The sequence below is a fragment of the Diplotaxodon limnothrissa genome, linkage group LG3, assembly GCF_057381915.1.
Source record: "Diplotaxodon limnothrissa isolate DT_005_m linkage group LG3, D_limnothrissa_male_GT1.1, whole genome shotgun sequence".
NCBI lineage: Eukaryota > Metazoa > Chordata > Actinopteri > Cichliformes > Cichlidae > Diplotaxodon > Diplotaxodon limnothrissa.
In genome coordinates, this window is record NC_140598.1 from 19,260,360 (window position 1) to 19,285,326 (window position 24,967).

The 24,967-nt window shown below is 41.9% G+C and overlaps 1 pseudogene; it reads left to right on the forward strand.

Moving 5' to 3' along the window:
• The first annotated feature begins 1,321 nt into the window (after positions 1–1,321).
• On the forward strand, positions 1,322–14,353 carry LOC146634791 (uncharacterized; annotated as a pseudogene).
• The last annotated feature ends 10,614 nt before the right edge of the window (positions 14,354–24,967 follow it).

The following is a 24,967-nucleotide window of genomic DNA, read 5'->3' on the forward strand; positions in this document are numbered from 1 at the left end:
GAGCTTGTGGGATTCATCTGAGCAGAGCCTTGAACTCAGACTCTCCTGTCTTCTTGTCACACAAGCCTAGTTAAATAAAGTTTTTTTGTCCTCATGTGAACAAACTGAGTGTGTGTGTTGAAAGCAGCTGCTGTGTGTGTGTGTTTCACTTCTTGTTGCATACTAAAACACACACACTCTCTTTCAGTTCAGTTTAGTGTGTGCAGCCAAACATCACGGCAGACTGCCACAGAGTTCAGCTTCCTCATAGTTTCACACGTCATAAGCCTTCGCATCACTTCCTGTCCTCACAGGAAGCTAAACACAGACGGAGGAGACACTCTGTCTCTCACAGTAAGGAACGCAGCGTTTGTCAGAGCAACACATGCTCTTAAAAAAACAAAATCAGTGTTTCCAACTGTTTCTCAGTGTTTCACAATAAAAGCCTTGTTAGTACAAAAGTGTCCAGCAGCTATTAGGAGGGCCTTTAACTTGAAATGGATGGAAGAGGAAGCAGAAAAGGTCAGCCAGCTTCAGCGGTCCGAGGTCAAAGGTCATGTGAATGAAGAAATGTTGTTCATACTTATTTATATACTTATAGGTTATTTTTTTCTGTCTGAACTGGCAGGAAGTCCTCTGTGAGAAGCAGGAAGTCCCACTTTTGTTGTTTTTGGTGACTTTCAGAAATCTTCCAGCCGCTATAAAGTAAAGTGATGCAGGTAACATCGCTGTGGCAGATGGAGGGCTCCGCTTTCAAATTAACATGACATCAAATATGAAAAGACATCTGTGTAAAGAAGGATGTAAAACATGGACAAAGATCTGCAGGCACCTACTGTTATGTGATTATTATTAAGAGCAGCTAATATGGGATAAAGGTCCTCTTTCCTTATAGTCCCTGTTAAAAATCTGTTGATAAAAATTAATAATCTTTTAAATGGTTGAATGTTTTCAATAAAATAAAAACTATGAATCAGTTAAACAGCTAAGAGAGGTGGGTGAAATAAAGGCTTTTAGTCTGAGGCAGCATGAAAGTGATTTATTAGAGAAAGTTTTAAATCATGATTAAAGCACTGATGGACGGGGAGCTTTGTGTGAGCACACCTGCAGGGACGAGGCTGCTGGCTGGAAGTTATTACTGAGGCTGGTCATAGAGATCAATCAGAGAGACGATCTGGATAAATATCAGCACTTATTCATTCAGTTTTATTAACATAGCATCAAATCACAGCAACAGTTGCCTTCATGCACTTTACATTGTAAAGACTCTACAATTACACTGTTACAGTTAAAGCTGCTGTATCTAACGATCTGTCTGAGTTGTTGCTTTTTTGTGATCAGCATGGAAACACGTCTATGGAGAGGAAATCCAGCTGCTGACGGTCACATCTGCATCATTTTAGCTACAGTGTATGTTTCAGTGTCAGAACCGAAGGTGGAGCTTTGTGTGCGTCAGGGTGAGGCTGCAGCAGCCGCCTCCAACCGAGTAAAGAGGTTCAGACTCAGCAGCTCTGATCATTCATTGGAGTCAGCACAGAGTGTGGAGACATCTAGTGGTGGTGGAGAGAAGTGCAATCAAAGCTCTGCTGGCGAATGTAGTTACTGTAAGATCACTGATGGAGCTCTGTGATTGGTGGATTGTCCAAACTGAACTCAGTGGTAACGTTTCCTCGTCCTCTGATGAACAATGGAAGGACGGATCAGCTGATCAGCAGTCAGGATGTCGTGACACGAGTACTGGATCCAAATTTGATGTTCTTTTCTCTGACCAATGAAATCTGACCTGGAATTTGGGAAAAGTCTTGGAAAGTTGTTTTCTTGCATTAAGGATTCTGCTCACAGACTGGGTGACCTTTGACCTTTAACCCCTGAGCTTTGTATTGAGCTACAAAGTTCATACCCTGCTTCTTTTTCCAGTTGAAAATATTGCAAAAGTTAATTTCCACAGCAGAGCCTGACACAGCGCTCCACACCTTCACCTTCATCACATTTGTGCTTCCTGAAGTCCAGCTGCTTCCTAAACTTCCAGACTTCTAACTCAAAGAGAGGAGATCACTCCACTGCACTGCAGACAGATTTCAGACCTTCATGAATTCCTTCTAAAGCCTGATGTGGCTTTGCTTCCAGCTACATGACACATTTATTCACACCTTATGAACCAATCAGGAGCCTCCTACCTGTTCCCACAGACGCCTCATTAATAAAAGGAAATCAGTGTTTCTATGAGCCGAGGAGCTGAACTCAGACTTTTCACTCATACCACGTCTTATTTCTTCCTTTTGTAACAAGTGTCACCTGGCAGTTTGTTGCTCTCTGCCAGGTGATTGGCTGAAGAGCTTTGAAAAGGTAGTAGGTGTGTGGGGTGAGGTCTGTGGAAAAAACCAGAGGCGATGAATTCACTCGAGTGCGAGTGGGTATATTGTGGTGTGACCACGAGTTTTAATAGAAGAATTGATCAAATCCTAGATCGACTGCAAATTGATCAGTATTGTAGGTATATTGACGGCTTGTTTTAGTTTTGTGATTTTGAATGGTTTAATAAAACTGATATTTTATTGGGTAACATTTCAATCGATAATGTTGTTTGTGTTTTTCAGCTGTCCTGTCTCTGCCTCTCAGTTTTCCGTTCTTTTGATTGATTTGTAACTTTGTGTTGGTTAGTCCGTCCAGCCGTAAGGGCGGTTGATGATTGAGTGAGTTGTGTAAGGGCGGACTAACCTCCCTTTTTGTTTTTTGCTTATTTGTTTGTGCCACTTCCCTTTATCTCCCAGATTGCAGGTCATGCATAGCGCTGATTCCCAGCTGTGCTGAGACTCAAATTGTTTGCAGTGCATACCCGCAGGTAAATCGATTGCAGTGTCTCTAAACAGGGTGTGACGGTTTGCAGTGTTGTGTTATTTTTCACCGTTTGTGTGGTAAGTGTCATGTGCAGCTGGGATATCAGCAGGATGTGTTGCAAGGCCTGTCTGGAAATAACTGGGAAATTGTATGTTTTACTAATGTAATAAATAAATGATCAATTTATTTCCTTGCCCCTCCTACCTCCTACCTTGTCCTCGGTTACACTTTATTGTATTTATTTATTTTACCTTCACACAGTTTATTCAGGTGTAACAGTGATTTTATTTCTTTATGTAGATATTTTATATTCTGTAACTGAAATTGTCCACGTTTGATCTTTACCTCAAAGTGACACATGGACTCTGTCTGTGTCCTCAGTTTCCCAGCATGCCTCAGCTGTGGAGCTGTATGAGGGAGAGTTGTTTGTCCTGCTGCCCTGTGAGTTTCCCACTTTTGAACTGGACAGCCCCACAGTGGTGTGGAGTCGCTCCGACCTCAGTCCTCCAACCGTCCACCAGCTTCAAGGAGACAAACTGAAAGATCCAAACCAGCGTTACAGCGGCCGAACATCCATGAAGACTGACGCTCTGGAAACTGGAGAGCTCAGCCTGAACCTGACCAACCCCCAACTGTCTGACAGCGCCACCTACACCTGCTCTGTCAGATCATTTAGACTGAGAATGGAGACTGAGAGATGTCCCACTGCAGGTCAAAGGTCAACATCAAACCAAAACTCTGCTGTAGACAATCACAAATTGAGAAATTGATCTATAATGTTGATGTAATGTTGGATCTAAGCTGGGTTTTCTGAGCTTTGGTTCCACAATGGCATGTTTAAAAACACTGGGAACACTCCAGTCTGAAGAAAAGCACTGAAAAGATTTACAACCCAAGGACCAATAGTGTCAAAGACTTTGCTACAAAGCTTTGAGGGGAGAATATCTGAGGGAACTGAAGACGGCTTCTTTTTATCTACCAGGGTCACCATATCATCAAATGTCACAGGTGTAAAAGTAGACCAGGAGTGAGATGCCAGAACAAGAAAGCTTTGGGGAGATTTGTCATTGATTGTTTTGATCTTATCAACAGAAAATCAGACTTTTGTTGCTGTCTGCTTTATAGGTGAGGCAGCTCGAGACACAACAGTCAAACAAAACTTTTCTGATATGAACTGTTAAATGGGTTCAAATATTGAGGGTGAGCACAAAAACAACAATTGGTCCAGAAGAGTTGGTCAAACAATGATTTAATGAATACACGCAGTGTGGGAGATGAACACTGTAAAACATTCAGCATCGATCTCGCCCCAAAATTACACATGCAACTGTCTTATAGCATCAGGGAATATTTTCTGACGCCTCCTCTTACGTCAAACAGATACAATACAGACGTAAGTTTCAAACCACAAATGTTCTGTTGACTTTTGACACATGGGAAAAGAACATTTTCTCCGTCTGTAGGCCAGGTGCATTCTGTTGACGTCTAACTTTTCGCTTATCTCCTGAAAACATGAAAAATTGTGTCTGCCACTCTTACCCAAAACATGAACTTAACTACTGTGTGTGTGTGTGTGTGTGTGTGTGTGTGTGTGTGTGTCGACCTCACTCGAACTCTGACTTATGAAAAGAGAGGCCAATTCTCATGTGGATAATAACCGAACTGAAAGTATGTATGTAATAGGTTGACTGCACCTGTAATACAAGTTTTAACGTAAGGCCAACAGCTTCAATAAATGCTTTGATGAAATGATAATTAATGTAATGGTAATGATGATGGTTATGAAATCATCAGTAAAATATTTCCCTGATCTCCACACTCCCGCTTTTGACCTCTTGACCACAAGAGGTCACCATACGTTGCGCTATGTCACTCCTCGACCCACTCAGCTGCCTCCATGTCCATCAATGGCATCATGGGCCCGGGTCACCGTTCCCAGGTCCACTGCCCTCGCTCTGACCCTCTCTACCCGTCCTCTGGCCGAGGGACTGAGACAACACCCTCTGAGACATGAGACAAAAACAAACACCTTTCCCTACTACGCCCCCCTCACTTATTATGTTCCTCAATTGGTCTCTTAATTATTCAAACTTGGTTCAAGCTATCATGTTTGGGACTCTCTAATCAAAAGCGAGCCTGACTTATGGCCTTGGCTCCCTATTTCGTCTGCCTTCAACAACGGTGGGAGTGAAGCTCCCGTGGAATGTGCTCTCTGTCTCCTCTACTATCAGACAACAAGGTCCTGACTCTCTGAAAACAGCATTTCTTATAACTCAGCAGTATAATGCATCATAAACAATATCATTCATACACAATAAATCAGCAGTCTAATGTAATGCAAATCAGTTTAACAAATGTAATCGTTATCACCTTCTTCTAAGTCAGGAGAATAATGCAAACTAAGACTACATAATAATTTCACAATCATTAATCAGGGGTATAACGTGGCATAAGATAATATAATAATCTCACAGAACCTAGAAAAATCAGAGCAGCCATTTTCACCATTTCATTTAAGGAGAGCATGAGATCTCTGAGAGAGCCTGTGCACTTCCACTTTAGTTTTCTTCCATAGTCATTCAGCTTTGTGACACATTCTCCTTAAGTTTAAAATAGACGCGTTTATCCAACGGCGTGTCCTCAAGTGAATTTCAAAAAAGGCGCAGTTATGGTCTCTCAAACGGACATCCTCCTCAGACACGTTGCTAATGCTGAAGCCCAAAGTAAAGAGCCGTGTGAGGCATGGCCGACTGTGGAGGCTCAGTCTGTCTGTTCTTCTTCATCCAACACGTCTGCAGCACTTTACAGGACGCTGCAGACTAGTTACCAAAGAACGAGTCAGCAACACATCAGGAACAAACTGAGACACAATCTGACTGAGACTAGAAGACAATGAGGGGACAGGGAGGTCATGTGACCACCACAGCTGATGGATCATGGTGTCTTTTGTTGTCCTCTCAGTTTACAAGGTGGAGGTGGATTCAGGGGTGGAGTCTGTCCTGCTGCCTTGTAAAGCCACACTTCAGCTGCTTAAAGACGTTAGAGTGGAGTGGAAGGACATGAAAGACAGGAAGGTCCACGTGTATGAGAACAGCTCTGACAAGAATAAAGAACAGGATGAAGTTTACAGAAATTGAACGAAGATGAATGAAGACCCGCTGACAACTGGAGACCTCAGTCTGAGCCTGAGAGAGAGAGAGACACAAACACCTACACCTGCACCATTAGCAGGGAGGGAAACATCCTGCTGAAGAAACAAGTGCTGCTTACTGTCAGAGGTCAGTGCTGTAGATACAGGTTAAAGGTCAAACTCATTGTGACGGTAGGATCATTATCTCCATCCATTTAATCCATAGATCCTGTTTGATGTCTGTTTGTAATAATGACAAACTGGAAACAGAACTTTACGATTGTTTCTTTAACCGCCATGAACCTGGCGTCCACATGTTTGGACATCACATTTTGGGACGTCTAGACCAAAATACAAAAATTTGCTCCACGAGGGCCTGATATCCACTAACGAGGACATTATACTGCTGCTGTTCTATCAAAAATTAAAACAAATGTCCTCTCATGTGGATCTCATTTTTCTCAGAGACAAAAATCGGGTAAAAAAAAATCTGGAAATTCTCTGTTTTTGCATACCTCAGGTCCCAATCAGCCCAAATAGCAAAGAGAATTTAAAAATGCATGCCATGTAGGAGTTCGGGTCTTAGGAGGTTAAATATAATATTTATTGGAGCATTAAGACAGTTATTTGGAGCACATTTGGCTGAATGATCATTTTTACATCCACGCAGCAGCTGACAGGAGAAACAATCCCATCAGACTGTGATCAGCTCAGCAGCTGCTTCTAATGTGCTGTGCTTTGTTACCTTCTGCTCTGCTTCAGCTTTCTCCGCAACTGTGACACCTGCTGCTGTTTGTACACCTCATGCTGTGTTTGCTGTTCTCTCAGAGTGTCGGGTGGAGGTGGAGGAGGGGGCGGAGTCTGTCCGGCTGCCCTTCAGAACCACAGCTCAGCTGCCTGAAGACACTCGGGTGGAGTGGTGGCACCGTCCTGAGAAGCCTGACAAACAGGAGCGGCATCACAGAGACCGAGTGAAAGAAAGACGAGCGTGTGAAAAGCGGACGGTTCAGCCTGACCCTTAAACGCCCCACAGAGAGCCAGATACAGCTGTGTGGCCTGGAGCCAGGAAACATCATCGGGGTCGTGCTGCTCACAGTTACAGGTGTTTGTTCACTGTCACTTGGTTCTCTCTGCTTTCACTTATTATTTTATGGTGTTGGTCCCTCCGTCCTTGGGCCCGTTCTTCGTACGTCGCTTACTACATCCAAGATAAAATGACACGTCCAAGACCAAATCATCGCGCTAACCGTGAGCTCGCTAATCCGGTTCTCCGAACACACCTGCTGTTGACGATTAGTACAGCTGGATGAAGTAATGTGACATCACTGGGTGTCGTAAAAGGGGCTACGCATCGATAGTAGAAACATTGATCGGCAACCCTCTGATTGGTCGGCGAAAATGTCGAAGGAGCGCGCTCGGTATTTTTCGGCAGCAAAGCAAGAACTCCTGAGTGAGAGATTTCAGGAGTTTCAGAGTTTAATCAGAACGCAAGGGAACACTGCAAAGGCTGCAAAAGCTGCAAAAGCAAGGAGAGAGGGCTGGCAGAAAGTTGCTGACAAATTAAACTCGTAAGTAATTTAATAATAACAATAATAATGGAGTGGATTGATATAGCGCTTTTCAAGGGACCCAAAGCGCTTTACAATGCCACTATTCAGTCACTCTCACATTCACACACTGGTGGAGGCAGCTACGGTTGTAGCCACAGCTGCCCTGGGGCAGACTGACAGAAGCCAGGCTGCCATATCGCGCTATCGGCCCCTCTGGCCAACACCAGTAGGCAAGTAGGGTAGATTTATTATATTACACTATATTATCCAATATTATATTACATTATATTATATTATGTTATATTATATCCCCTTTCACATTAGAGCCACAACAGGACCCACTAGAACATGGGAACAAGTAAAAGTGAAATATAAGAATATTCTACAGAATGGTAATATTTATCTCTTATATTGCTTTTCGTCTCTTGGAAAGAGACCCTGGAATACTCTGTTTGTTTGTTCATAACAGCAACCAAGAAAAGGGCAGAGGAAAAAAAGACAGGTGGTGGTCCTGCACCCCCTCGTCAACAAGTTGGTTAAGTAAATAATATCCTCACGGGAATATCGATATCTCTCAATGAGCACACTGTCGCGCTGAGCTAAAGGATCCTGTCTATCCCGCAATATACGCTGGATTCTGAGGACTCTCCTTATCAATCTTGCACCTTCCGCAATGGGCGGCTCGTGTAAACGGACAGGATATGACTGCAACAGACTTCCCAAATCCACCTTCGCTTTTATAGCCGTGGTCTCTCATCTTGATTACACGAAGTAATTTACAATTACTACTCTGAAATATGAATTACATCTGTAATAATCACATACATGTAATAGAATGTTAATAGTACATTTCCCTTTTTTAGGAAATGACCTGTATGTATCTGTGTGACATCAATAAAAGGATCAAGTGCTGCATTATCTTTAGTTACATTGATGTTATTTATTTATGGTGAAACAGTGGTGGAATATCGCTGTTGCTTTCGTATAAATGAAGCGGACATACCTGCGTGGCCGCGATCTAATCCTGTTTACATAAAGTAAACCTGGGCCCTGTTTCAGGAAGCCGGTTTAGTGGAAAAACTGAGTAAGTATACCCTGAGTTAACGAAAACTCTGGGTTTTCGGTTTCACAAAGCGAGTTCAGATGAAGCCTCAGTGAGTCACTATGACGACACACTCCGTGAAGCTAACCTGCCCCCTAGCAGGTTTACTACAACTAACCCTGACTGTCTCCGCCTCTTTGTCGGAAACCTGACTGTAGGAAGTGTCAGACATGGCGTGCCCCGTCCTTGAAGAGCCAGTAGATCGTGAAGCCCAAATTCTCCGCAGAGCTCTCCGCCGGGAGAGAGTGATCAGAGCGCGTTTGGACATTTTATCATTTCCTGATGATTTCCTGTGCGAACGTTACCGTTTTTCAGCACAATCTATAAGTTATTTGGATAACATCCTCAGGCCATATATTACGCATGTGACACATCGCGGACATGCTCTCAGTTCATTGCATATTATTTGTATTGCACTTCGGTTTTTTGCAAACGGGAGCTTTCTGTATAATATTGGTGACGCTGAGCACGTTTCCAAGGCTACCGTCTGTCGGGCAGTCAGGAATGTTACAGTTGCACTGAAACGTCTCCTGTACTCGTCTGTGGTGTTCCCCGGTCATAGACCCACAAGATCCATCAAAGAGGGATGCCACAAAATTGCAGGTATCAGGATGAACGAAACTTAATTCATGATGTGGTGATACTTGGACTACTACTTAAATTGCACATTTATTTTCAGGGTTCCCAGGCGTGATTGGCTGTACAGATGGCACTCACATTCCAATCATTGCTCCTTCAGTAAATGAAGGAGACTATGTGAACAGGAAGTCTTTCCACAGCATTAATGTACAGGTACATAGTTCCCTGTAGCATGTCAAACTAACAAATTATTTCATTATTGTAATGGATGCTAATTTGTGTTCTCTGCACTGTGAAGATCATATATGATGCTGCCAACATTATCACAAATGTGGAAGCCAAGTGGCCAGGCTCTGTCCATGACTCACAAATATTCCGTGAATATACACTGAGCACAAAATTTGGACATGGTGAGTTGAAAATACTTTAAAATATATAAAGACCAATTGCTTCAGGGACATTTGAACTGAAGTGTATCCTTCTGTCTTAGGAGAGTTCACTGGCTACTTGCTTGGTGATAGGGGGTATCCATGTTTACCCTATTTGCTTACCCCTTACTCTGACCCTGAACCGGGCCCACAGCAGCGATATAATCTGGCTAATTGCAGGACAAGAGCCAGAGTTGAAATGACTATCGGAATGCTTAAGGCCCGGTTCCAGTGCCTGCAAAGACTCAGGGTCACCCCAGAAAGGGCATGTGACATTATTGTGGCATGTGTGATTCTTCACAACATTGCCACAATTAGAGGAGAACACTGTCCTTCTGAACCAAACATCAGCAGTGATCCAAACCATGAACATCCTGACCCTCCCACGGACATACAAGATGGAAGAGCAGTCAGAGACACCATATGTCACAATCATTTCTTTTGACCCATCACCTCAACATGTTGAAAGAAGAATAAACAGATTTTTTGTTCAACTGGCTTTGTTGGTCGCCTGTGTTTCCTGTACACAAAGTATTAAAAGATGTAAACCTCATAAAGTGTCTCTGTTGCTTCCTCCTCTGTAACAGCTGTCAATGTTTCTTCATTATTTTCCTGTAGTAAAGAAATAAACAACATTGCTGTTCTACTGTACACTCATATAATCTGTGGAGTATTACTCACAACTGCATGTTGGTCTGGCTCAACAGGAGGCTGCACCAGATGCAGTACACCACCACCATCAACTGATAGAATATGAGGTTTATACAGGTCACTTATAACTTACAAGGGACCAAATGGCAATTAACAAACATACCAATCACCTTACACTTCATTGTCATTATGCTCTCAAAGACAACCAAGGCTGAGGGAAGGCAAAATCAGTAGGAAAATAACTTCACTACAAAATAATCCATTATGGTAAAGAGTTTATCAAATGAATGAGTAGCACTGCAAAGGTGACTGTGAAGAAAGGATGTATGCACATCATGTATTATTTTGGATTTACCCCCTATGTAGGCACTTGTGTCTTGCGGGGTTATTGACTCAGAGGATGTCCCCGCAGAGATGCCTTCGGCCACAGGGCGCCCACTGTTTTGGCTGAGGGCAACTGCTCAGCCTCTGTGAGTGGTGGTGGAGGACCCCCACCTGTTTTTCGGGCCTCCGCTTTTTTTCTGTTGGCTATAACGGGTCACATTTGAGCATACAGAGTAAGCAAATATGTACTTGTAATGTGCTCAGATAATTTCAATAAGTGCTTACAGAAAGAAAATTAATGTAGCCTCTAACTGCAATTGATTTACATGGGACAAACAGACCAAGCACTATGGCTCATAATACAATTACACCTTACCTGTTTGGACTATATTTTTATATTTCATTTTTACTTGCTGCCAGGAACGTTTGGGGCCTGTTGGGTTGCACCTGCGCTCACATCACATCACAAAATAAAATGTATAAAATAAAAAATAAAATATAATAAAATAACATGTTAAATAGGTGGAAATCCCTAGATCAATGTTTATATTAACACTCACGCATTGACTCTGTCGGCTATGTTTTGCCATGCATGCTCCCTTTGTTTTGCAGCTGTGGCTGTGTTACTTTTTTCCGCGGAATTTGCATGTTATCAGCATATGCTGCCATCAGAATTTCGGCGTCAAGCGCTGTGAAATACATTGACCGTGCCTTCTTTCCCTCCGTCTCCATGGTGACTCGCTTAATCTGTGCTCCGCTTATCAGGGCTTTATGTATCCTCGTCCGCGCGCTTCACTTGGGGTTAAAGCAACTCCGCGTTGACTGAACTACTTGTTATCAGCCTTTCTGAAACCGAATATTCCGAGTTGGACAGTTCGGGGTTACTCAACCCTGCGTATCGTTTTTCACTCTGAGTTTTCTAAACCGGCTTCCTGAAACAGGGCCCTGCTCCCGAGCAGGTTTACGCTTACGGCTCTGTTGCTATGGCAGCAAGTCCCGGATGAGCTTCGGGGAACCGAACGATCCAAGATCACGCGAAATCGTCAACAATCTAATCCAGCTAACTTACTTAGCGAGGTACGAAGAACGGGCCCCAGATCATTAATGTGAGCTCATTTAAGCGCACATGTATGTTTGTGTATTCAGAGAGGTTGATGTACTCTGTCCACTGATAACTGCTGACATCTAGTGGAAATTTGATGACATTACATCAACAGTTTGTGTGAAATGAATAAAATGCAGATGTACTCTAAAAATAAAATACTACAGAACTAAATACAACACATTAATTCACACAAGGGGAAGTCATGTGACCGTGATGACAGATGTCATTGGGTGGAAAGATCAGCGCCATCAGAACACTGACTGATCTGCAGTCTGTGGCATGAAACAGTCATTCATCACTTAGCTCTCTGTAACCTGATGGAGTCAGTGTGTAAAATAAGGTGATGCAAAGATCTGGATGGAGCAGATGGAGCAGAGCAGAAGAAGAGCAGACGCAGAGTTTCAAAGGCGCCATCATGGCTCAATAATATCAAAATAATACAAATACTAACAAACAGGAACTCAGAATCAGAATCAGAATCAGAAAGGGGTTTATTGCCAAATGTTGAGTTTACAACATTAGGAAATTGCTGCGGTGCTTCAGTGCAAACATACTGTTATAAATTACACTTAAATAGACATGAAAATAAAAATGAGAATAAGAATTAAAAGTGCTAAGTAGATAGATATATACATGATATATACATGAGTGCAGGTGGTGATCAGTGCCAAACATGGAATGATGCAGTGACACAGCGTAGGGTCATGTGTTAGTGGCGGGGACAGTCATATGGTTATTGTTCATGTGTCCGACAGCAGAGGGGAAGAAACTGTTCTTATGGCGAGAGGTTCTGGTGCGAATGGACCGGAGCCTCCTGCCTGAGGGGAGCAGGTCAAACAGACTGTGTCCAGGGTGAGAAGGGTCGGCTGAGATCCGAGCTGCACGCCGCAGTGTCCTGGAGGTGTACAGGTCCTGCAGAGATGGGAGTCTGCAGCCAATCACCTTCTCAGCAGAGCGCACAACACGCTGCAGTCTCTGTTTGTCCCTGATAGTGGCTCCAGCGTACCACACGGTGATGGAGGAGGTGAGGATGGACTCGATGGTTCTGTTCAGCTTTGGGTTGAATGTTTTATATTTATATTACTTACAATAAATACATTTTAAGAGGTGTTGTTATCCACTGAAACTCCAGTCAGGGCTGAGCTTGGCCCCCAGTGTTTCAAGATACAAACATACGCCCCACTGTGTGCTTGATCCAACATACACACAGTGGTGAGAACAAAATAGGCACATTCAATAAATCTGATGGTAATTTTGTGTGAAAACTCCAAATGGCCTGTACAGCGCTTTACTTGGCCCTAAGGACCCCAAAGCGCTTTACACATCCAGTCATCCACCCATTCACACACACATCCACACACTGGTGATGGCAGCTACGGTGTAGCCACAGCCGCCCTGGGGCGCACTGACAGAGGCTGCCGGACACTGGCGCCACCGGGCCCTCTGACTTATATATCATGTTTAACCTGAGTAGCCAAAGAGCGAGGGTCTGAAAACAATGAAGCCGGGAGTCTGCTGCTCTCGCCGGCTGGAGTGACCATTGAACCCCCCGGCTTGCTATCGAGCGGGTGGGTAACAACGAAAACATCGGCGCACTTTTGCAAATATGCGATGTCTTGATAAACCCAGCAGATATTTGAAGTTTACACAGCTACTTTCTCCCCTTAATATATGTTAAAAGTTTATTTTGTGGCCCAGAAAGATTAATAAGACTAATTTTACAACTTAGTAGCGACCGCCATTGTTGGCAGCTGAAATTTGGCTGGGCCGCGCTATGAATTCTGGGATATGGTGGGCCACGAAGGACACACCCGACCCATCCTTCAAATTCGGGGAAATGAAGGACGCATTTGAAGGAGTCGACGAATCGGGACAGCCTTCGTCGCCTGGCTGTGACGTCATCGGCCTTCAAATGCGGCCTCCGGAGGATGCAGCCGACGTTTTGGGACACAGCTTGTGTGTCTTTGTTGGTCATGTGACCTCCCAGGGACTACACATGGAAACGAGCAGTTTAGCTCAAATCTGGCAGGTTTCCATCGTCTGTTTTTGTCCTGATGTCCATGAACATGAACACTGTCCCTGTCAAACACATCCAGATAATCTGATCCAGTGTTGTTCTTCTTCTGTGGTGTTTGTGATGGAGCAGCAGCTGCTGATCCTGATGTCCTCCACCAAGGGGGCAGCAAATTCAGCTGACTGTCATCATTTATTAAAAAAGATGTAACAATGTGACATAATGCAATATAATAGTGTAAGTTACACATTGTGGGTTGCACTGTGGCCAGAATGGACATTACCTCTTGCAAATAATAACCATGGACTTAGTTGTTACTACAATAACTTATCATTGAGCAACTTGTATATTTAATTTTACTTGTAAAACTATGCAAGTAGAATTCAATGGGGCACAGTGAGCTGAGCACAGGCCCACTCTGTGACACTCAGAGGTTTGTGGATATCATACTAAGAGTATTGGACACAGTGCAGCCAGCTTGCAGCCACTTTCCCACCACTTTAGCACAATGTTTACATGAGACTCAGCCACACTAATGTTCCTGGGCAGACATGTGGTGCAGCATGGCTGATGGCACTGTACCTGCAGCTGTCATGGACAAGAACCACTCAATACCACACCCAAGCCAAGCCTGTGCTGATGTTGTGATCTGAGACCAAGACACTAACCCAGGATCATGATATGATGTTGTGAGAGTTTCACTAATAATTAGCTCTGATTACAAGATTTCAATCTATCGTAACTCTAATTTGTATTTACTTCAGTTTGTTCATCTTCGAGCTGTGTACAGCTGAGGACAATCTTGTTATTACCAGGTGCTGCGAGATCGATCAACTTTAGACCAGACAACAAACGACGGAGGCTCCGGAAAAGTGCAATCAAACGATGAGTTTTATTATCACAGGAGAACAACCAACCATCAGCATACGGAATGTGTTGCTCTGACAAGAATACATTGGGTTCTGGTTTTATAGGATAAAATATCACACCTACGTCAATACAGTTCAAAAATACATGGTGACAGACGGGCAAAAGTTCAACTCATGCAGACAAGAGTACATACACTTTTAATAACCATAAACCGACATATAACTTCTCTTTTCTACATTACTTGCCTTTTAAGGTAATAACTTCAGGTCTTAGCATTTCTGAGAGCTAATAATGGACCCTCGTCATTAATCACTAAGTAGAGTACTTTGCAGCCAGTCTCAAACTGAAGCAGAAGACGCTTAGGCCTTCACTCAGACCTGCTACTAGATTAATATGTGTATCGTAAGCGTGCATGCAATTAACCTGCTATGTTCTCATCTCCCCTCAGCATGTATCATCTGGACACTCTCACCAGTGAAGCTTAAAACCTTCTAGAATGGAACATCAACTCTAACCAAGCACATTTATGCATTGTGTATAGAATGAACTCAACCTATAAAAATAGAAAGGTCAATGTGATGACAGACATATTCAATGCAATATAAACCCTGTAGGAAATATTACTGATAAATGATACTGTGAAACATGTTATTAATACATTCTTCATAAGGCAAATTATATGGTAGCAATAAAAGAATCTCTGAATCCCAACAAGTGCTTTCAGAAAGACATCTACTGTGATAAAGTCTACTCTCCACTGCTGTGTAATCAATTATTGTAAATGTAAATGTTATCAGGAAATGATCAGACAGGAGAGGGTTTTCAGGAAACACTGTTAAATGTTCAGGTTCGATGCCATATGTTAAAACAAGATCTAGAGTGTGATTAAAGTGGTGGGTGGGTTCTTTTACATTTTGAGAGAAACCAATTGAGTCTAATAACAGATTAAATGCCATGTTGAGGCTGTCATTTTAGCATCTACATGGATGTTGAAATCACCCACAATAATTATTTTATCTGAGCTCAGAACTAAATCAGATAAAAAGTCTGAGAAATCAGAGAGAAATTCTGTGTAAGGCCCAGGTGGACGATAACAAGTAAGACTGGTTTCTGAGTTTCACAGCTGGGGTGGACAATGTTAACCTTCCTGCCTTCTTGGGACCTTTTTGTGCCACTGCTATGTGTGAAATGGCTGCCATTTCCACTGTGTTCAGTGGAATATAACCAAACTTGCCACAGGATAGTTTTTACCTGTCAATGTTAATATTCCAGTGTGAATTCCTTAAATCAGCCTAAAATGGCTGAGCAGCAGAAATCCCCACACCCATCACCCTGGGGACCATTTTCGGCCCATTGACTTCCATTATAAACGCTATTTTTCATCCCCAAATTATCATTATATGATTTTATTTTTTCTTCTTTTCTTGGATGTCAATGAAGACTCAGGGCCTTGAAGTTTGAATTTTTAAATTGCAAAAAAAATGCAAAAAAATAATGGCAGGTCAAAATGTATGTTGGTGCCAATCTTTGGTCCATCTAAAGGCCTACTTATGATGACAATCACATATTACTTGAACTGGTTTTTTGTGGAAATATTTAGTTTCGTTTTTTGTTTTTTGGGGCTAATAACACAGGGCGCTCATGTAATAACACTGGGATTTGAAGGGTTGAAACGAAAATATAATTAAAACTTTACATGAATATTTCAGGGAGAAGTAGTTTTACAAGGTTGGCTAATTTAAAGTGGAATAAAATATGGATATATGGTCTTTTTATAGCGTTTTTGGGCGTGGCTGAGAATGGTACCTAGGGTGATGGGTGTGGGTTTTTTAAAGGATGGCAGGAGGGTTAAGCATCAGGCTTTCAAATGAATTAAAAGTCTGTCTTGGTCTTTCGTTAATTAATAGGCTGGTGTGAAAAATTGCTGCCACACCTCCCCCTCGGCCTGTGCTTTGAGGTTTCTGGTAGTTAGAATGACTCGAGGGTGTTGATTCATTTAAACTAACATAATCATCCTGCTGCAACCAGGTTTCTGTAAGGCAGAGTAAATCGATTTGTTGATCAATTATTAAGTCATGTACTAACAGAGACTTGGAGGAGAGAGAGCTAATATTTAATAATCCACATTTCACTGTTTTACTCTTTGGTTCAGATGTTGATACTGTATTGTTCTTTCTTTGTAATTGTTTATGTTTAAGTTGTTTGTTGCTGGTTTTTAGTTTGTTTTTTGTCTTTTTGGAAGCTAAAACAGTCTCTATGGAGATGGGTTTTTGGGGGGGGTAGCAGGAGGAGAGAAGCTGCAGAGAGGCGTGTAAGACTGCAACTGCTTCCTGGTCCCAACTCTGGATAGTCATATTTTGGGGGGTTTAATAAATTTGTCCATATTTCTAGAAATGAGAGCTGCTCCATCCAAAGTGGGATGGATGCCGTCTCTCCTAACAAGACCAGGTTTCCTCCAGAAGGTTTGCCAATTATCTATGAAGCCCACATCGTTTCTGGGACACCACTCAGACAGCCAGCAATTTAAGGAGAACATGCGGCTAAACATGTCGCCCCTGGTCTGATTGGGGAGGGGACCAGAGAAAACTACAGAGTCTCCCTTGAACTTACAATGGCCCCACTGTGTGTGTATATGTGTAATACCATCCTGCATGCGTACAACTGGTGACAATGTAATTCTACAATTACTAAAGTGATATGGTTAAAATATGTGATCAACACATAGAATAAAGAAATTTCTACCACAGACCCCTCCATCCCCTACAACAATTCCAGTATTTTGGGTGAAGGTGGCTAGGGCCCAGATGGTCGCTGAACCAGTTCCTCAGGCAGCTCAGGCTCAGCAGGTCCCCGCACCTATTCCACTTCCTCTGGTCAGTGCAGCTGGTGCCCTGCCATCACCTGTTCCTGTGCCTGCTCCCAGGGTGAGGACAGCTGAGACCCAGTCCACTCCTGCACCTGTACCTGTTCCTCAGGTGGGGTTGGCTGGTGTCCAGCTAGTTTCTGCGCCTGTCCCTAAGTCTAGAGTGAGGGCGGCAAGGACCCAACCCGTCCCTGCTCCAGCCCGTATCTGTTCCTTGGGTGGGGATAGGTAAGGTTCAGCCAGTTCCTGCACCCGTTCTGGTGCCAAGGGACAGGAGGCCCAGTCCTCAACCTGAGCTCCAGCCACAGCATCCAGAGACGACTGTGAGCTCTGCCTCAACCCAGCAAGAGGTTTCCCTGCTTCATCTCCGCCAGCAACCTGCCAAGCTTTTGGAGGCGTCCCATCACCTCCGCTGTTCCACACTGGAGCATCGCGGGCGCCACCGCTAGCCACGTGGCTGTCTGCCTCAACTGATTTGTCTTTAGCAAACTCAGTCGCTGTTCCCTGACAGAGTTTGCCACTCCTCACTGCCTGAACAGCAGACTTCAGCACTGTTAACCTTTCTTCTCGTCGGTCCCCTGACTGTGGTCGGGAGACGCGAGGTGGGAAGTTCCCCCAGGGCCGAAGTAGATGTCCTCCTTCGGGGTCAACTCCCTTCACTTTTCGCAGAGTAGTGAGGGAGGCAAAAAATTAGTCGAGACACCCGGGAGTACTGAAGAGATGAGGCTTTAATGACGGTACTCCACATTTAATATTTAATTTTTTTTTTAATACAAGAAGGGTCTCTGATGCCCACTATTGGCCAGATTGGAGCATAGTTTCATTTTCAGTAGAGACCCCAAAGCTCAGCACAGTACGAACTACATAGAAAAAAAGGTTTAAGAGTTGTAAGAATAAGCAGCTTGGAAAGAAAAGCGTCTGGACGTCTTTAAGTTGCTTGAAGACGTTTCATCCAAGAAGCTTCTTCAGTTCTAGGGTCAAATGTTGGAGCGTCTCAGATTTAAGCCCTGTGGGAGTGTCCCCCCAATGATCCTCTACCTAATCACACGAGGTGTGAAAATGGGTGCAGGTCACAATCAGCCAGGGTTTCTGGTGAGCTCATTGTGAAGCCCCGCCCTATCATGTGATTTCCTGAGGTCAGATGGCCCATAGTTGTGTGTCTTATTTGCGCGTTACCATAGCAACTAGAGAGCATTAAGGGGCAGAGAGGAGGACGCTACTCTAAATGTTGTTGGTGCATTTCAGGAGACGCTGCTAATAAAGTTACACAATTACACAGTGAATTTGGGTTTATTGTTATATTTACAAAATACCACCGTTTTCGTCTTGGTCATATCATTTTATTTTGTTGTATTTGTCCGCGACAATATTGTCTGACATTAAACCGGTCTGTGACGCAAAAAAGGTTGGGGACCGCTGATTTAGAGAGTTGAAAAAAAAGTTTGGAGAAGTGCAGCTGACTAAAATTCTCAGGGATGGAAATTTGTTGATAGCTGTTAGGACAGAAGAACAGAAAGTGTTAAATGTTGAAGGCATGTGTGAGAAGACTGTGGGAGAGAAAAGATGTTTTAAAGGATGTGGTAATATCAAGCGGTGTATTGCAGATGGTTCCTGTTTTCATCTCCTGCAGATAAACGTGGGTGAGAGTCTCCAGCTAAAGGACATGCAGTCTAAGGCCTTCGTTATCAGGGCTGCGTCCATTCAATACTATACTATATAATTACATGACACTTATTAATATAAAGCATAGCATTGAGGCACTTCAGGTATTTTAACAGGGGGCAAACACTTTTTCACACGGGGACATGTAGGTTTGTTTTTTTCCCCCTAATAACAAACACCTTCATTTAGAAACAGAATTGTCTAGACTGTGCTGACTCCTTTAAAAAGCAGCTGAAGACATTTTTATACAAACGGGCTTTTAATTAATTTTAACTTGTATGTCTGATCTTATTGTAAAGCACTTTGTGATTTTTATCTGTGAAATGTGCTATATAAATAAATTTTACTTACTTACTTAATTGTGTGTTTGCTTGTGTTCTCTTTGTCTAAATTTCTTTGTTGATCTGAAACATTAAAGTGTGACAAGCACAAAAAAATAGAAAAACATTTTTTACTCCACTCTATAGTACACTGAGTTCTGCTGTGGACACATGACTTCTTGTAAATCAGCTGTTTCTACATATCTTATTGTGGCCCTCAGGAAGACTCGCTGATTGGTTCATTCGTTGTTATCTTGGGTGGAGGTTTTTCCTGTGACTAACCACAAAAGCTCAAAGCCAAACTGCAACTTCTCACATTGTTACTGACTGCAGTGTGCTACTCGCTTCACTTTCAGCCTTAGCAGGAATCCAGAGTAAGTTCTTTTAATTTATCTCATTTAGTTCTTTTGCCATCAGAATTATTGTCTAAAGGCCGAGAACGATGCCCAACAGATTTACTAAATCAAATGGACCATCCCGGGCTTGCTATATTGGTCTATTTGATTGTTTTTATTGCTTATTTTATTTTATTTTCCGTTGCTACATACGGGACAGACATGACTGGGGGAAAGGAAAGGGAGAAAGAAAGAGAGGCAAAGAAAAACAGTGGGGAAGAGGAACGGTGATAAAGGACACAAAAAAAAGAGTGGGGGGGGGCAAAAAATAAATATATATATATCAATTGCCTGGGTCACCTGTTGAGAAAAAAGAAAAGAGAAAACAAGCAAAAAGGAAAGCAGTATAATAACCAACATCATCGCAATAATCTATGTGAATATGACAGTAAATACTAAATATTAAACATTATTGTGCAGCACGTAGGATCGACAGCACACAGTGTGCTTTGAGGTAGAAGCCAAAAAGGGTGTCGTTTGTGTGTGTGAGCACCCGTGTGTACACCTGTGAGCATGAGCGTGGTTGTATTTTAAAGGTTCCTTCATGTAATGATCTGCTAGAGGGTGTGGGGGGCCACAGCCCCGTCCTCTAGGGCATGAAGCAGGTATGGAGGAGATTACTTTTTTCTATTGTCGCCATTTTTATTTTTTCGAGATAAGTCATAGAAAATCTTTTATTTTTTTTATGGATTTGGTACTTTTTAATAATCATACCTGTGAGGTTGCTGAATGACTTCCTGCCCCCTCTCTGATGTGACCTTATATGGACAAAATAACATCTTTACCAGACTATGAGGAAAACTTCCTCTTTTAGCTTTGGGTGTTACTTTATCATCACACAGTCTGCTGGTTATTGAGCCAGTTTCACTGCATCCGGTCATATTGTATTCTGATGAACAGAGAATAACTTACATTATTTACATGTATCATGTTTAACATTGTTTTCAGATTATGAAGTTATAATATGTTAATCTAATCTGCTGAATGTAGGGTTTTACTTTAAACACATTTAAGTCTGATAATAGGCATTAATAACCCAAACAACTCTGACATGAGTCACTTTTTCATAAATTGCTTTTTCAGACTGCAACAAGATTTCGACTTTGATCATAAATCATAATTTTTTGTTTTTTTTACTTCAAAGTAAAATTATATTATTCCTCACGTCTGGGTTAGAATATTATTTAAAGACACTTTTGAAACTGCAGTGTATAAATGAACTTTTAGATAAATAAACTTTAAGCCAGAGAGGTTGTCACAGCAGGTAACTCGTGTTTCCTGTTGCCGAGTTTTACACAAGATGCTTTTCTGAATGTTGCATCCAAATCAAAACCCAGCTGTTCACTTTATCATATCAATACAGGAACAAATGTGATCTTTTACACAGTTTATATCTGAATAATAAAAGTTACTGAAACATCATGACACTGTTTTTTTGGTGTAATCATGAATTTTAGCTCTATTTGAACTTGTCTTTTTTTTTGTAATAATTATCTTTTGCATCTCAACTATAATTAGGAAAAGCATGAATGTCATGTGATCATAAGTCTGTGTATAAAACATCCTTGTTCTGTCCTAAGGCCTCCTGGTCGGACATGTCTGTAATAGCTCACAGAGGAGATGCCGAGGAGGCCTCATGGTTAGAAATGACCTCAACAGACTCCTTTCAATGTGGTTTTGAGATCGTTAAATTTGTGAGAACAGGGAATTGTTTTTCTTATAATACTGGACTGAACATAACTGAGCAGGTTCAGTTAAACCAGTTTCTTCCTGCTGTTCTCAGGTTGGGTTAGAGGACACACAGCTCAGTGTAGAACAGAGGTCAACAAGGCTCCACTGTGGGCAACCAGACCTCCAACTTATTATCATCCCAGCACTGAAGCAGGTAAAGCTCAACTTTTGGTGAAACTTTGTAAGTTATGTTGTTGTAATATTCATTTTTCCAGCCTATGATCATGTGACAGTCCTCATTTGTTCTTACTCGTAACTCCATTAAGTTGGTAAATTTTTGGGGGTTTTCCTGTCATTTGAGAACTACTCAGTCTGTACTTACATTTCATTCTGCTATTTTCTGTCAGTTTGTTGAGAGAGAGAGAAATTGCACTTATTAAAAAAAGTATTTTGGTTTTTGGTTCAATTCAGTTTTATTTATATAGTACTAAATCACAACATATTGTAAGGTAGACCGTACAATAATACATACAGAGAAAAACCCAACAATCATATGACCCCCTATGAGCAGCACTTTAGCGACAGTGGGAAGGAAAAACTCCCTTTTAACAGGAAGAAACCTCCGGCAGAACCAGGCTCAGGGAGGGGCGGGGCCATCTGCTCCGACCAGTTGGGGCATGCGGCTCTTTAGTCTTTATACTGCAGCTCCAGGTGGTTTGGAAAAAAATTATAAGTATTTAACTGAAGTGTAATTTATTTGTGTTAGTTCTTTTTTTCTCATCAACACTTTTTTTATTTATTTCATTTTAAACTTCAATAACAAAACTTAAGAATAACTACATAAATAGTTTTAAAAAAGAACAAAAAAAAAGAAAAAAAAAACCCAAAGGAAAGTTATCTTATTCTTTCTTTGCACACCAATTCCCACACCACCACTCTCTCATTACTCTTCTGTTCTTCAAGTTACAGAAAGCCAGCTTGTAAAGGGAGCCCAAATACAATCATATTGATGCAATTTATCTAATAAACCATAAGTCACTTTTTCATAAGACGCCAACTTAGCCATTGTCTTTAGCCACTCTTCATAGGGAGGGGGGTTCTTTTTCCGCCAATGTCTTAGTAGGACCCGTTTGGCCGTAGTAAGAGCCAGAATAATCCATCTTTTTGTATAACTAGAAAAATCTCCATCAGAAAGTTCTGTGGTTATACCAAGTATGAACAGTTTTGGTGAGATACCAAATCTCCTTTTTAAAACACTGAAAATTACCTCCATTATATTTTCCCACCAATCTCGAAGTGCCGAACAGCTCCATAAGATATGTAGAATCGAGGCACTTTGACCATCACATCTCCAACATTCGTCCGTAGAGGCCAGGTTCCATTTATACAATTGTTGCGGTGTTCAATGCCACCTATGAATTATCTTAAGTTGAATAAATCTACTGCCTGTTTCTTTATACATAGTATTAACACTTTGAAAACATGAATCCCATTCAACTGAAGATATGTCCAATGCCATGTCCTGGGCCCAGTAGCCCTTAACTTTAAGGAGAGGGTCAGCTGACCGTTCTTGCAATAAGTGATAAATCTTAGAAGTAATGCCTTTACCCAAGGGTGATCTTGAGAGCAGGACTTCCACAGGGCTGCCCACAGGACAACTCAAGGGGGTTCCCAGCCACTTCGATAATGAACTATGTATTTGGACATATCTCCAGAATTGATTACGCTTCAACTTATATAACTCCACAATTTTATCAAAGCTTAAAAAACATTTAGTCCCACAGTCAAATAAATCTGATACATTAAGGATGCCTGCTTTACGCCACTGTAGCCAGTCAACCGATGTCCCTCCAATTAAAATTCTTTTATTCCCCCATAAGGTTGCCGTAGGTGATTTAATAAAATCCCAGCGACCTGCCCTATGTAATTTACACCACAATGTCTTCGCGTTTGCAATTATAGGATGGGTAGTTTTATGACTGGTATCAAACAGCTCCCTCCAAGGAGAAATACCGCCATTAACTTCCGTCTCTATATGGGACCAAATGGGTTTAACTGGTGCAGTAGGTAACCAAGCTCTAAGTTGTTTCACGTTCATCACCCAATAATACCATTGGAAATTAGGCAATGAAAAACCTCCTTGTTTTGCACTCGTTTGAAGTTTCCTAATACTTAAACGATGTGGTGAACTACCCCAAAGAAACTGCCGGATCAAAAAGTCTAGATCTTTGAAATACTTATCTGGAATGTGTAATGGAATATTAGATAAAATATAAAAGATCATGGGTGCAGTCATCATCTTAATACAACTAATTTTACCCCATATTGTGAGACGCACTCTGGACCATCTACCAAATTCCATTTTTATTCTTTCAATCATTGGCTCCATATTTGCTTGAACCATCTTAGTGTAATCCGAGGTAATTTGTATCCCCAAATACCTCAAACCATTCACGGACCACCGAAACTCCCACTGTTTAAATAAAGTATGGGGGCAGTGTCCTGACATAGGCATTGCCTCTGATTTATCCCAGTTGACACGATACCCTGAAAGCAGCGTAAAGCTTTCTATACATTCTAATAGGGCTGGAATTGACTTCCCAGGGTGGGTCATAAGTAACAACATATCATCTGCATATAATAGAAGCTTATGTTGACTATTACCCATCGAAATTCCAAATATATTTACATTATTCCTCAGTTTTTGTGCCAGAGGCTCTATAGCAATTACAAAGAGACCAGGGCTAAGGGGACAACCCTGTCTTGTAGATCTCTGTAAAAGGAATAGGTCTGATATGAGCCCATTCGTCAATACTCGCGCTGAAGGCGAATCATATAATATCTTTATCCACCTAATAAAATTATCACCAAAACCGAACTTTTCTAATGTCTTAAATAGATAATCCCACTCAACACAATCAAAAGCTTTTGCAGCATCCAGCGATAGGGCCACTGTTGGATATACTGAATCATATACATAATTTTGCAAATTAACCAACCGCCTAATATTATCTGAACCATAGCGGTTTGGAACAAAACCAGATTGGTCTGCATGAATTATTTTCGCCATTACTGCTTTTAATCGGCCCGCTAAGACCTTTGCCAAGATTTTTTGGTCAGAATTCAGCAAAGATATAGGGCGGTAACCGCTTGGGTCTAAAGGGTCTTTCCCAGTTTTAAGAATAAATGTTATAAGTCCAGAGTGCATTGACTGAGGTAATGAGCCTACTTTGAACGTCTCATAAACATCAAGCAACAGGGGACTTAACATATCTTCAAATGCTTTATAGAAATCCAATGGTAACCCATCTAATCCTGGAGCTTTATTAAGTGGCATACTGTTAATTGCACGAGTAATCTCCTCCACTGTAATTGGAGCATCTATAATCTGCTGGTCAGTAGTAGAAAGCTGTGGCAGGTTTAAATCAGTAAAAAATGCTTCGAATTTCTGTTCATCTAAACTATCTTGTGTAGAAACGATGTGGG